This window comes from Lepidochelys kempii, chromosome 2, assembly GCF_965140265.1.
Source record: "Lepidochelys kempii isolate rLepKem1 chromosome 2, rLepKem1.hap2, whole genome shotgun sequence".
Classification (NCBI taxonomy): Eukaryota; Metazoa; Chordata; order Testudines; family Cheloniidae; genus Lepidochelys; species Lepidochelys kempii.
In genome coordinates this window covers 2,057,421-2,071,800 of record NC_133257.1, presented here as the reverse complement: position 1 = coordinate 2,071,800, position 14,380 = coordinate 2,057,421, and positions in this window count along the sequence as shown.

Sequence of the window (14,380 nt, the reverse complement as noted above, 5' to 3'; positions counted from 1 at the left end):
ACGCGCTATCTCAGAGTACTTCCCAAAACCTTGCACCCCACTTCCTGGACAAGGTTTGGTAAAAAGCCTCACCAATTTGCCTAGGTGACTACAGACCCAGACCCTTGGATCTGAGAACAATGAAAAAGCATTCATTTTTTTACAAGAAGACTTTTAATAAAAAATAGAAATAAAGAAATCCCCCCTGTAAAATCAGGATGGTAGATATCTTACAGGGTAATTAGATTCAAAAACATAGAGAACCCCTCTAGGCAAAACCTTAAGTTACAAAAAAGATACACAGACAGAAATAGTTATTCTATTCAGCACAATTTCTTTTCTCAGCCATTTAAAGAAATCATAATCTAACACATACCTAGCTAGATTACTTACTAAAAGTTCTAAGACACCATTCCTGGTCTAGTCCCCGGCAAAGACCCAGCCAGGCTCCAGCAAGAAACTGCTGAACTTGGAATTCATTTGCAAATTGGATACTATTAATTTAGGCTTAAATAGAGACTTGGAGTGGCTAAGTCATTATGCAAGGTAGCCTGTTTCCTCTTGTTTTTTCCTACCCCCCCCCACCCCACAGATGTTCTTGGTTTAACTTGGATTTAAACTTGGAGAGTGGTCAGTTTGGATGAGCTATTACCAGCAGGAGAGTGAGTTTGTGTGTGTGTATGGGGTGTGGGGGGGGTGTGAGAAAACTGGATTTGTGCAGGAAATAGCCCAACTTGATTGTCATGCACATTTGTGGTATAAGAGTTGTCACTTTGGATGGGCTATCACCAGCAGGAGAGTGAATTTGTGTGAGGGGGTGGAGGGTGAGAAAACCTGGATTTGTGCTGGAAATGGCCCACCTGATGATCACTTTAGATAAGCTATTACCAGCAGGACAGTGGGAGGGAGGAGGTATTATGGTACATATTCTCTGTGTATATATAAAAGTCTGCTGCAGTTTCCACTTGATTTGTCATCTGATGAAGTGAGCTGTAGCTCACGAAAGCTTATGCTCGAATAAATTGGTTAGTCTCTAAGGTGCCACAAGTACTCCTTTTCTTTTTGCGAATACAGACTAACACGTGCTCTGTTACTCATGAAACCTAGCATACAGACAGACACAGACCCTTTCTTTCTCTCACCTCCTCCCAGCTTTTGAACAGTATCTTGTCTCCTCATTGGTCATTTTGGTCAGGTGCCAGCGAGGTAGCCTTTAGCTTCTTAACACCTTTACAGGTTGAGAGGAGCTTTCCCCTGGCCAGGAGGGATTTCAAAGGGGTTTACCCTTGTCCTTTATATTTATGACACGCCCCCCCAAATCTCAGCTAGGGTGAAACATCTGGCTGGGATTTCTTCCTGGAGCTCTAGGAAAAACAGAGTTAATAAGACACATGCATCTCTAAATATACTACCAAGTACATAAAGACTAACAATATTTTCCACATCTCAAAGGACGATTTTAACCAGTTGATTCTGGGAAACTTTCACAGTGAGAGTGCATCAGCCACTTTGTTAGAAGCTCCTGAGATGTGTTGGATGTCGAAATCAAAATCTTGGAGAGCTAAACCTCCACCGAAGAAGTATTTTGTTAGTTTCCTTGACAGTGTGAAGCCACTTCAGTGCAGCATGGTCGGTTTGCAGTTGGAAACGCTGTCCCCAAACATATGGCGTAGCTTTTCCAGAGCATAGACAATGGCGTAACATTCTTTTTCAGTGACTGACCAGTTGCTTTCCCTCTCAGACAGTTTTTTGCTGAGAAACACTACAGGGTGGAATTCTTGATCAGGTCCTTTCTGCATTAAAACTGCTCCCACACCACGCTCGGACGCATCTGTGGTTACTAGGAACGTGTTTGTCAAAGTCTGGGGCCCTTAGTACAGGGTCAGACATGAGTGTCGCTTTAAGCTTGTTAAAGGCCTTCTGACACTTTTCGGTCCACTGAACGGCATTTGGCTGTTTCTTTTTGGTTAGATCTGTCAGTGGGGCAGCGATTTGGCTGTAGTGCGGTACAAATCGTCTGTAATAACCGGCCAAGCCTAAGAAGGATTGAACCTGTTTCTTTGACTTTGGGACAGGCCACTCTTGGATAGCATCCACTTTGGCCTGTAGGGGGCTGATAGTTCCTTGACCCACCTGGTGTCCAAGGTAAGTCACTCTGTTTAGGCCTATTTGACACTTCTTAGCCTTAACAGTTAGTCCTGCCTCCCTTATGCGCTCAAGGACTTTTTGTAGATGTTCCAGGTGGTCTGCCCAGGAATCCGAAAATATGGCCACGTCGTCAAGGTAGGCGACTGCATATTCTCCTAATCCCGCTAGGAGACCATCTACAAGTCTTTGGAAAGTGGCGGGTGCATTTCGCAGCCCGAAAGGGTGCACATTAAATTCATACAGCCCGAGATGCGTGATGAAGGCTGACCTTTCCTTGGCAGATTCATCTAGCGGTACCTGCCAGTACCCCTTGGTTAAGTCCAAGGTAGAGATGAACTGGGCCCGTCCCAGTTTCTCTAATAGTTCATCTGTGCGTGGCATTGGATAGTTGTCTGGGCGAGTTACAGCATTTAGCTTACGGTAGTCCATGCAAAAACGTATTTCCCCATCTGGTTTGGGAACTAGAACCACTGGAGATGCCCATGCACTTTCAGAGGGGCGGATTACACCCATCTGTAACATATCCTGGATCTCCCGTTCTATGGCAGTTTTAGCTTGAGGAGACACCCGGTAAGGTTGGACCCTAATTGGGTGAGCATTACCTGTGTCAATGGAGTGGTATGCCCGTTCAGTCAGTCCTGGGGTGGCTGAGAACGTTGGCGCGTAGCTAGTGCACAGCTCCTGGATCTGCTGTCGCTGCATACGCCCAAGGGTCATGGAGAGGTTCACCTCTTCCACACCACCAGCACATTTCCCTTCGTAATAGACACCTTCAGGCCACTCAGCGTCGTCTCCTCCCTGGGCTGTAAACTGACAAACCTTTAATTCTCTGGAATAAAAGGGCTTTAGAGAATTAATATGGTACACCTTAGGCTTTCGGTTGGAGGTGGGGAATGCTATGAGATAATTAACAGCTCCCAGGCGCTCCTGGACCATGAATGGCCCTTCCCAACGATGCTTCCATTTTATGGGCCTGGAGCGCCTTTAAGACCATGACCTGGTCCCCTACTTTGAAGGAACGCTCTCTGGCATGTTTATCATACCAGGCTTTTTGCTCTTGTTTAAGCATCCTGTAAGTTTTCTCTAGCAAGGGCTAAAGAGGTTCGGAGGGTGTTTTGTAGGTTGGTTACAAAGTCCAGAATGTTAGTTCCTGGAGAAGGTGTAAATCCCTCCCATTGCTGCTTCACCAACTGCAATGGCCCCTTAATCTCACGGCCATATACAAGTTCAAATGGGGAAAACCCTAAACTGGGATGTGGTACAGCTCTGTAGGCAAAGACCAACTGCTGCAATACTAGGTCCCAATCATTGGAGTGCTCATTTACGAATTTACGTATCATGGCCCCCAAAGTTCCATTAAATTTCTCCACCATGCCATTTGTTTGATGATGGTAAGGAGTGGCAACCAAGTGATTTACCCCATGAGCTTCCCAAAGGTTTTTCATAGTTCCTGCCAGGAAATTAGTCCCTGCATCTGTGAGGATGTCGGAGGGCCAACCTACCCTGGCAAAAATGTCTGCTCGTGCCTGGCACACACTTTTAGCCCTGGTGTTGCTTAGAGCTACTGCTTCCGGCCATCGGGTGGCAAAATCCATGAAAGTCAGTATGTACTGCTTTCCTCTGGGTGTCTTTTTCGGAAAAGGACCCAGAATATCCACAGCTACTCGCTGAAATGGAACTTCAATGATGGGGAGTGGTTGTAGAGGGGCTTTGACCTGGTCTTGGGGTTTTCCCACTCTTTGGCACACCTCACAAGACTGGACATAGGTAGAAACATCCTTGCCCATTCCCTCCCAGTGGAATGACCCCCCCAAACGGTCTTTGGTCCTGTTCACCCCAGCATGGCCACTAAGGTGATCATGGGCTAAGCTCAAGAGCTTGGCCTGGTATTTAGTTGGAACTACCAACTGTCTCTGAGGATGCCAGTCTTCCTGGTGTCCCCCAGAAAGAGTTTCCTTGTATAAAAGTCCTCTTTCTATAACAAACCTGGATCGATTAGAAGAGCTGAGAGGCGGTGGGTTGCTCCGTGCCGCCGTCCAAGCTCTCTGGAGGCTTTCATCCGCTTCCTGTTCGGTCTGGAACTGTTCCCTTGATGCTGGAGACATCAGTTCCTCATGGGATTGTGGACCTAGGCTTGGTCCCTCTGGAAGCGATATAGGGGATGGAGCTGTTTCTGTTGACTGTGAACCGCTCTCCGCTGGTGCACTATGTTGGGATTCAGGCTCCGGCTGAGCCTCTTGTGTAGGGTTATCGGCTGCTGCCAGTTCAGGTTCGGTGGGGCCCTCTGGTGTTGAGGTTGCAAGTACTGGATTCAGTGCTGACACGGGGTCTGGTGTTGGTTGTTCGGCTGGTTCCGGTTCTGGGACTGGTTCCATCTGGGTCTCTGGGACTGGATCCACTACTGCTGTTGCAGACATTGGCCTGGGGTCCAGGTCCATCACCTCTGACCAGGTCCTGATAGAAGTTTCCGGAACAGAGCTAGGCCTCACGGCTTGTTTAGCCTGGCTGCGGGTGACCATTCCCACCCTCTTGGCCTGCTTCACATGATTGGCCAAGTCTTCCCCCAACAGCATGGGGATGGGATAATCATCATAGACTGCAAAAGTCCACATTCCTGACCAGCCCTTGTACTGGACAGGCAACTTGGCTGTAGGCAAATTGAAAGAGTTGGACTTGAAGGGTTGAATCGTCACTTGGATCTCTGGGTTGATTAAATTGGGGTCCACTAAGGAAGCATGGATAGCTGACACTTGTGCTCCGGTGTCCCTCCACGCGGTGACCTTCTTCCCGCCCACACTCACAGTTTCCCTCCGCTCCAAGGGTATCTGGGAGGTATCTGGGCCTGTGGACCTCTGGTGTGATTCCGGTGCAATGAACTGTAATCTGTTGGGGTTCTTGGGGCAGTTGGCCTTTACATGCCCCAGCTCGTTACATTTAAAACATTGTCCAGCTGACGGGTCACTGGGGCGAGGAGGGTTGCTGGAGAACGGGGTGGTGGGACGATAAGGGGTCTGGAGAGTTCTTTGGGAGATAGGTGGGGCTTTGGGCGGCCCCCGGTAATAGGGTGTGGTCTGGGGTGGTCCCTTCTGGTCTCCGCTCCAACTGCGACCAGTTTTCTTCTTCTCTGCCACCTCCACCCATCTGGCTCCAATCTCTCCTGCCTCAATTACAGTTTTGGGTTTCCCATCTAGGATGTATCTTTCTATTTCCTCAGGAACACCCTCTAAGAATTGTTCCATTTGCATTAGGAAGGGCAAATTTACTGGAGAGTCAACACTTGCTCCTGATATCCAGGCATCCCAATGTGGTAGGCATGTCGGGTAAATGACATGTCTGGTTTCCACCTTAGGGCTCTGAACCTCCGACGAGACTGCTCGGGTGTTATCCCCATTCTGACTCTCGCCTTGGATTTAAACAGTTCATACTTGTTCATGTGTTCTTTAGGCATTTCAGCTGCCACCTCAGCTAAGGGTCCACTGAGCTGCGGCCTCAGCTCTACCATGTATTGGTCAGTAGAGATGTTGTACCCAAGGCAGGCCCTTTCGAAGTTTTCTAAGAAGGCCTCAGTATCATCACCTGCCTTGTAGGTGGGGAACTTTCTGGGATGGGAAGTGGTACTTGGAGAAGGATTGCTAGGGTTTGTTGGGATATTCCGCTGAGCCTTTATCTTCTCCATCTCCTCCACATGCTTCCTCTCTTTTTCCTTCTCCTCCAGTTCTTTGGCCCTTGCTTCCATTTCTTTGTCCCTTGCTTCCATTTTCAGCCGCATGAGTTCTATCTGTCTTTCATGTTCCCTTTGTTTTTCCGCAGCCTGAAATCTGGCTAATTCCAGCTTTTGGCGAGCCGTGGATTTTGTCATTCTAACCTCTCTGTTTTTAACTAACTTTACACCCAAGGTTTAGAAATAAACAAAACTTGGCTGTAAAATTTTGCTGTGCTGGAATAGAATACCTATTCTCTGATAGTGATTGTCAGCCTACAGAAAAAGACAATTCCCTTGTCTCTGCTCTGGGCCCAAATCAAAGCAAAAAACCTCCAACTACTTGGAAACCTGCTTACCAGCAGCCCAAAGGAAAAAAAAAATCCTTTTCAAACCTGTGCTCCTTGTAAAACAAAAAAATCAAAATCCTAAAAAAAAACCCCTGCCACTTTTGTCTCCAGGCAAATGGGTAGAACACACACCCCCTATTTACTTTTAGGAAGAAAAGAAAAAAAACCAAAACTCTGGGTTGGAAGACTGTGAATTTCCCTGCAGGAGTTAAGTACCCTGCCTCCAGGCAAAGAAAACCTGCAATTCACAAAGATAATCCCCTTTTGTCTCTGCTTGGCCACAAAGCAGAGAAAAACCAAGCTGCTTTCAGTTTCAGCTGCTTTCTGGACTTCCTTTCCAAAGGAAAAAAAAATTTCCTTTTTAAAATCTGTATTTCTAGTTCAAAAAATCTCAACTGGATCTCAAAATGATTTCAGGTTAATCCCACCACTATGCCACCATGTCAAGGTTCCTCCCCCACTCTGAACTCTAGGGTACAGATGTGGGGACCTGCATGAAAAACCTCCTAAGCTTATCTTTACCAGCTTAGGTCAAAACTTCCCCAAGGTACAAATATTCCACCCGTTGTCCTTGGACTGGCCGCTACCACCACCAAACTAATACTGGTTACTGGGGAAGAGCTGTTTGGACACGTCCTTCCCCCCAAAATACTTCCCAAAACCTTGCACCCCACTTCCTGGACAAGGTTTGGTAAAAAGCCTCACCAATTTGCCTAGGTGACTACAGACCCAGACCCTTGGATCTTAAGAACAATGAACAATCCTCCCAACACTTGCACCCCCCCTTTCCTGGGAAATGTTGGATAAAAAGCCTCACCAATTTGCATAGGTGACCACAGACCCAAACCCTTGGATCTGAGAACAATGAAAAAGCATTCAGTTTTTTACAAGAAGACTTTTAATAAAAAATAGAAGTAAATAGAAATAAAGAAATCCCCCCTGTAAAATCAGGATGGTAGATATCTTACAGGGTAATTAGATTCAAAAACATAGAGAACCCCTCTAGGCAAAACCTTAAGTTACAAAAAAGATACACAGACAGAAATAGTTATTCTATTCAGCACAATTCTTTTCTCAGCCATTTAAAGAAATCATAATCTAACACATACCTAGCTAGATTACTTACTAAAAGTTCTAAGACTCCATTCCTGGTCTATCCCCGGCAAAGACCCAGCATACAGACAGACACAGACCCTTTGTTTCTCTCCCTCCTCCCAGCTTTTGAAAGTATCTTGTCTCCTCATTGGTCATTTTGGTCAGGTGCCAGCGAGGTTACCTTTAGCTTCTTAACCCTTTACAGGTGAGAGGAGCTTTCCCCTGGCCAGGAGGGATTTCAAAGGGGTTTACCCTTCCCTTTATATTTATGACACCCCCAAAGCCAGCCCGACCCGAGAGCCAGTTCAGGGAGGAATGTCACCCCACCAAGTCCGGCAGTGGCCAGGTTAGGGCTCCTCCCGCAGTGCTAACACGGCGGCAGGAGCTGCTGGTAAATGCCAAGCTGCACACCGAGTCTGTTCACTTTATTCCACTGTTGCGGAGACGGGCCCTGTACCCTGGGGCCCTCCCTTAGACAAATTATAGACAGGACTAGAGCTGGACCAAGAGCCACAGACCATCCCACGGGAAGCTCCCTGCTCCGTCCCTCTAGGGGCAGAGAAATCTGGGGAGCAACAAGTCTAGGCTGAGGTAAAGGCATTTGCCTGCCTCGGGGGCCCCCATGAGGGGGTGGGCTATTTTAATGAAGGAGAAATCTGGACAAAGTCACTTAAACACTAGCCCCAAAGTAACCCAAGCTGTTTATTTAAACAAACTTTTGTTATGAACACTGTGGTCCGTACATGGAAGAACAAACAGGAGATTTCACTAGATACCTAGCACAGATTTGATTTTTTTTTTAAAACAGCTACAGGCCCCCAGCAGGAGTTTGTGTTTTAATTGCGAAATATCAGATTTTACCTCTGTTTTTGCTGGAGGTCTCCTTTTAGGATACAGATGGATTGGGAGCTTTGTCAGCCATTACTTGAAGAGGGAAGAGCATTAAACAATTGGAACAAAGATTTATTAGTTAAATAAGTTCATAGTTCAATATGCATTAATACAAACCAGGGTTTTAAATGTTCTGAATAATAAAGTCTTACTCTGTAAGATGACAATCGCATGTCAAACCAACCCCCCGACACTGGTACTTGTATCCCATTTGAGGGTTGGCAGATGGTTCGGACAAAACAGGATGAATGAAGTTGGCAGATACCAAACCTGAAAATGCTTTAAACCTACTTCCCATGTATTGTGTGCAGCTGTGTCTCTGTGATGTTGTTGACATGAACTGTGACTGTATAGATTATTGCAACCAAGGTCATATAGTGGCACCAAATTTTGTACAAAGGAGGTTAAGTAAGATGTCTATGACAAGGTTATGATTATGCTATCTGTTTGCATGCATCATTTTTGTATTTAAAGTTATAAGTATTGGCTCTAGACTGTCTGTATTTTAAACTTGTGCTATACAGTTTGGTCCAAACTTGTGCTATGCAATCCCAGACAACGTGGCATCAGCTCTGCCTAGCCTGCTTGATGGCCCATTGAGGACCATCAGCTACACAAGTGACCCATTGAGAGAAGGCAGACACCCCTGGGGACTCAGCCAGGCAGGCAGGGACATGCCTGTGGACAGAACTCTGAGGTTTTTCCAGGCCATGGGATGGGTGGCTTGTGATTGGAACAAAGGGAGCCCAGGCCACATGGCAAGAGACTATAAAAGGCAGCTGCATCATCTCCATTTTGTCTTCAGTCCTGCTTCTTACCTCTGGAGGACTTTGCTACAAACTGAAGCTCTGAACAAAGGACTGAATGACCCATCCCAGATGTGGATGTTCTCCAGAGACTTGATTTGAACCTGCAGTTTATTCTGTCACTGCTGCAAGCCTGAACCAAGAACTTGGCCATTGCTGTATGTAATTGATTCCATTTAACCAGTTTTAGCTCTCATCTATATTTCTTTCTTTTTATGAGTAAACCTTTAGAGCTGTAGCTCACGAAAGCTTATGCTCAAATAAATTTGTTAGTCTCTAAGGTGCCACAAGTCCTCCTTTCCTTTAGATTTTAGATTCGAAAGGATTGGCAACAGCGTGATTTGTGGGTAAGATCTGATTTGTATATTGACCTGGGTCTGGGGCTTGGTCCTTTGGGATCGAGGGAACCTTTGTTCTTTTACTGGGGTATTGGTTTTCACAACCATTCGCCCCCATAAGGAGCGGTGCTGGTGATGATACTGGGAAACTGGAGTGTCTAAGGGAATTGCTTGTATGACTTGTGGTTAGCCAGTGGGGTGAGACCGAAGTCCTCTCTGTTTGGCTGGTTTGGTTTGCCTTAATAGTAAAGGAAACCCAGCCTTGGGCTGTGACTGCCCCGCTCTAAGCAATTTGTCCTGAATTGATACTCTCAGTTGTGTCCCGCCAGAGGCAGCATAGTTACAGTCTCTACTTCCTTTCCGCCTGGCTCTGAGTGGCTCAGAAGCACAGGAATCAGTGACAAATGTTAACCCAACGCTCCAAAGGCTTTCTTGTAAAAAGCATGATCCTTTCCCCTTCCCTTCCTCCAAACTCTCGAATACTGCATGTATACGAAGATCACAACACATTTAATATTCAGCTGAAACCACTCCTCCACCAAAAAGAAGTAGAATGAAGGGCTGCAGCAATCCCATACTCAGTCAAAAATTTGTATATGATAGCTAATAGCTAACCCGTTGAGCCCTGTCCACTGTATCTCTACAGTTCCCTAAAGTGGACATATTGCTAAAATCAAGTTAAAAATTACTTAGACAAGTTAGATGTCTGCAAGTCACCAGGGCCTGATGAAATACATCTGAGAATACTCAAGGATCTGACTGAGGAGATATCTGAGCCATTAGCAATTATCTTCAAAAAGTCCTGGAAGATGGGAGATGTTCCGGAAGATAGGAAAAGAGCAAATATGGTGCCCATCTATAAAAAGGGGAATAAGGACAACCCAGGGAATTACAGACCAGTCAGCTTAACTTCTGTGCCCGGAAAGATAATGGAGCAAATAATTAAGCAATCAATGTGCGAACACCTAGAAGATAATAAGGTGATAAGAAACAGTCAGCATGGATTTGTCAAGAACAAATTGTGTCAAACCAAGCTGATAGCTTTCTGTGACAGGGTAACAAGCCTTGTGGATAGGGGGGAAGTGGTAGATGTGGTATATCTTGACTTTAGTAAAGCTTTTGTTACTGTCCTTTTGTTACACGACCTTTTAAAATCACTGTATGTATGTATTACAGGGATTACATAAAGTATGTAATCCCTGTAAACAAACTAGGGAAATGCAACCTAGATGGAGCTACTATAAGGTGGGTGCATAACTGGTTGGAAAACCATTCCCAGAGAGTAGTTATCAGTGGTTCACAGTCATGCTGGAAGGGCCTAACAAGTGGGCTCCCGCAGGGATCGGTTCTGGGTCCGGTTCTGTTCAATATCTTCATCAATGATTTAGATAATGGCATAGAGAGTACACTTATAAAGCTTGCAGATGATACCAAGCTGGGAGGGGTTGCAAGTGCTTTGGAGGACAGTATTAAAATTCAAAATATCTGGACAGACTGGAGAAATGGTCTGAAGTAAATAGGATGAAATTCAATAAGGACAAATGCAAAGTACTTCACTTAGGAAGGAACAATCAGTTGCACACATACAAAATGGGAAATGACTGCCTAGGAAGGAGTACTGTGGAAAGGGATCTGGCGGTCATATGGATCACAGGCTAAATAAATATGAGTCAACAGTGTAACAATGTTGCAAAAAAAGCAAACATCATTCTGGTCTCTATTAGTAGGAGTGTTGTAAACAAGACACAAGAAGTAATTCTTCCACTCTACTCTGTGCTGATTAGGCCTCAACTGGAGTATTATGTCCAGTTCTGGGTGCCACATTTCAAGAAAGATGTGGAGAAATTTAAGAGAGTCCAGAAAAAAGCAACAAAATTGACGAAAGGTCTAGAAAATATGAGCTATGGGGGAAGATTGAAAACACTGGGCTTGTTTAGTCTGGAGAAGAGAAGACTGAGAGGGGACATAACAGTTTTCAAGTACATAAAAGGTTGTTACGAGGAGGGAGAAAAATTGTTTTCCTTTAACCTCGGAGGATTGGACAAGAAGCAATGGGCTTAAAATTGCAGCGAGGGAAGTTTAGGTTGGACTTTAGGAAAAACTTCCTAACTGTCAGGGTGGATAAGCACTGGAATAAATTGCCCAGGGAGGTTGTGGAGTCTCCGTCCTTGGGGGTGTTTAAGGGCAGGTTGGACAAACCCCTGTCAGGGATGGGCTAGAGAATACTTAGTCCTGCCACGAGTGCAGGGAACTGGTCTAGACGACCTCTCGAGTCCCTGCCAGTCCTACACTTCCCTGATTCTATGATTCTACCCACACTGTGATCACTAACATAGTGGAGGAGAGCTAGAAAGAGCCGTCGCATTCATATGGAGGAGAGGACAACTCCCTCCTTTGCGATAAATTTGTTAGGAAATTTGAAGAGTCTCTCCCTCTGGTGACAAATGTGTTTAACAGGCTGGCTATTGTTTCCCTCAGCCAAATCACAGTTTTATATGACAGCCCCCAGGCCAAATATTCCAGCTAGTCAATTGCTTCTTGTTCCACGCTCCATTGGGAAAGGAAGTACATCTGCGCTAACCCAGGGATATGGTACACACTAGGAGGTATGTCTGGCCGCTTCCCCAAATATACACAACATACCAGTACATCTACTGATGATCACAAAGTGCAGGGCACCAGGTCTCTCAGTTTCGATTGCTGACTTGCTCTCTCAGTTTCAATTCAATGACTCGTAGTGCGGCCCTGCACGTCGACAGAGACAACCCTGCACAGTTGGTTGTTACACCTAAGAGGTCTACAACTGACAGACAGGAAAAAAAGTGTCTGTTTTTCTTTTTCAGTTTGTTTTATGCGTTGGACTGTACTTTGTGTCACAGTGCTGTCAGTGTCTACCGCTCCTGTACATTCATTTCTACCTTGCTGGGGAGACCATTATGGATATAAGAACGGCCAGACTGGGTCAGACCAAAGGTCCAGCCAGCCCAGTGTCCGTCTACCGACAGTGGCCAATGCGAGGTGCCCCAGAGGGAGTGAACCTAACGGGTGATGATCGAGTGATCTCTCTCCTGCCATCCATCTCCACCCTCTGATAAACAGAGACTAGGGACACCATTCCTTCCCCATCCTGGCTAATAGTCATTAATGGACTTAACCTCCATGAATTTATCCAGTTCTCTTTTAAACCCTGTTATAGTCCTCGCCTTCACAACCTCCTCAGGCAAGGAGTCCCACAGGTTGACTGTGTGCTGAGTGAAGAAGAACTTCCTTTTATTTCTTTTAAACCTGCTGCCCATTAATTTCACTTGGTGGCCCCTAGTTCTTGTGTTATGGGGACAAGTAAATAACTTTTCCCTATTCACTTTCTCCACACCACTCGTGATTTTATAGACCTCTATCATACCCCCCTTCGTCGTCTCTTTTCCAACAAAGCAGAAATACCCTTGCAGAAGACGTGAAAAAATCTTAACAAATTCCAAAGATTCTGCTCTGTCAAAAACTGGAATGATTTTCTTTTAAAAGACTAGAAATGTACAGTATCACTGCTTCAGTAATCCCATCTGTAAAATGGGCTTCTCAGCTACAGGAGGGGTTGAAAATTGTAGTGTCTGTAAAGCACTCTGAGCTATAGAGCAAAACTGAGCTGATCCCCTGACTTCCCCGGAAAGTGGACACCAGTCCAGCACTACACGCCACCGCTCACCGAGCAGCCCGCTCAGCAAGTGGGAACAGAATCTCCACTAAAAGCCCCGATCAAGCGCAAACAATAACAAGTCCACCCCCTCCACAGCCCTCAGTGCCGTTATGAACTGGGGAGAGCCACCGGGGGTTCGGGAAAGGGCACTGCAAGCCAATGAGGCTGTAATGTATTTTTGAATAGTCATCTACAGATAGTCAGCAGCAATGGCCAGCTGTGGGAAGAACGGCGACTCTTGCGCTAAGAGACTTAAGGCCAAATGTGGCTGTGAGACACGTGTCTGCAACTCCCAACAGAACGAGCTGGGGAAGAATTTGGCTCTTAGTGCCAGGAAGGAAATCTCAGAGCCAGCCCTGGGGCTCGCGGAGGCACAAGATGGCCGTATTGCAGGGGAAGGCGGGGTTAACGGAGATCCCCAGGGTCCCCCAGGCCTGCTGCCGGGCAGCACAGAGCAGTGAGCTGTGCAGCGTGCACAGGTCTGGGGCCACGGGCCACAGGGTCCCCACAGGGAGTCCAAGCCAGGGCTCCTCTGCTGGTCGCAAGGCCATCGAAAGGAGAGAGGGGAGCAGAACAGTGAGGGGCCCGGTCGCCCCCACATGCACCCGCAGAACCCGTTCCCCACCCGTTCTCCTCGGCATTCACCGGTCGAGGGCCCCGAACCAGGCCGTTCGGCCTGGGACACAGACATGGAGCCCCCCAGGGGGAAGAGGCAGCAACTCAGGCCCTGCACCGGGAAGCCGGTGGACAGCCCAGCACCCTTGGGAGAGACCCGGACACAGCATGGCCCCTCGCCCCCGCCAACCGGGCCCCGGCATCCACGTGTGCTGGACCACCGCCCCCAGGGCTTGCGGGCCCAGGGTTTGAATTACAGCGAGTTCTATTTTTTTCATGGATTTAAATCTAAGCAGTCCCAATGTAGCTGACTATGAGCAAACAGGTCCCAAATACCACATCCCGCGACGCCGGCTCAGGAAATACCGCAGGGGCATCGCCGACTCGGCAACACGTCCACTCAAGCGCCTGGTGCCACCAGTTTCCTCAGCCCGACGGGAGGCCAGGGCTGGGCCCGCGAGGGAGCCAGGCCCAAACCATCAGTGCCTACAAAATAAAATGCCCCCGACATGGGTCAGCAAATGGTCCCCACCCCGCCCGTGTCGCTCACCCCCCAGCTCCAGGGCAGTGCCCTGCTGCCCCTGCTCGCTGGAGGGAGCGGGGCATGGGCGGCCCCTGCCCCTCGCCAGGCCATCGCCTTTGGTTCCTGACCAATCCATACCAGCTCCTCCCAGCTGGGCATGGGGGGACCGGCTGGCCTGGCGCAGACGCCCAACCCAGCAAGGCTAGACCCTCGCTCACGCCGCCAAGCCCAGGGCCGGATG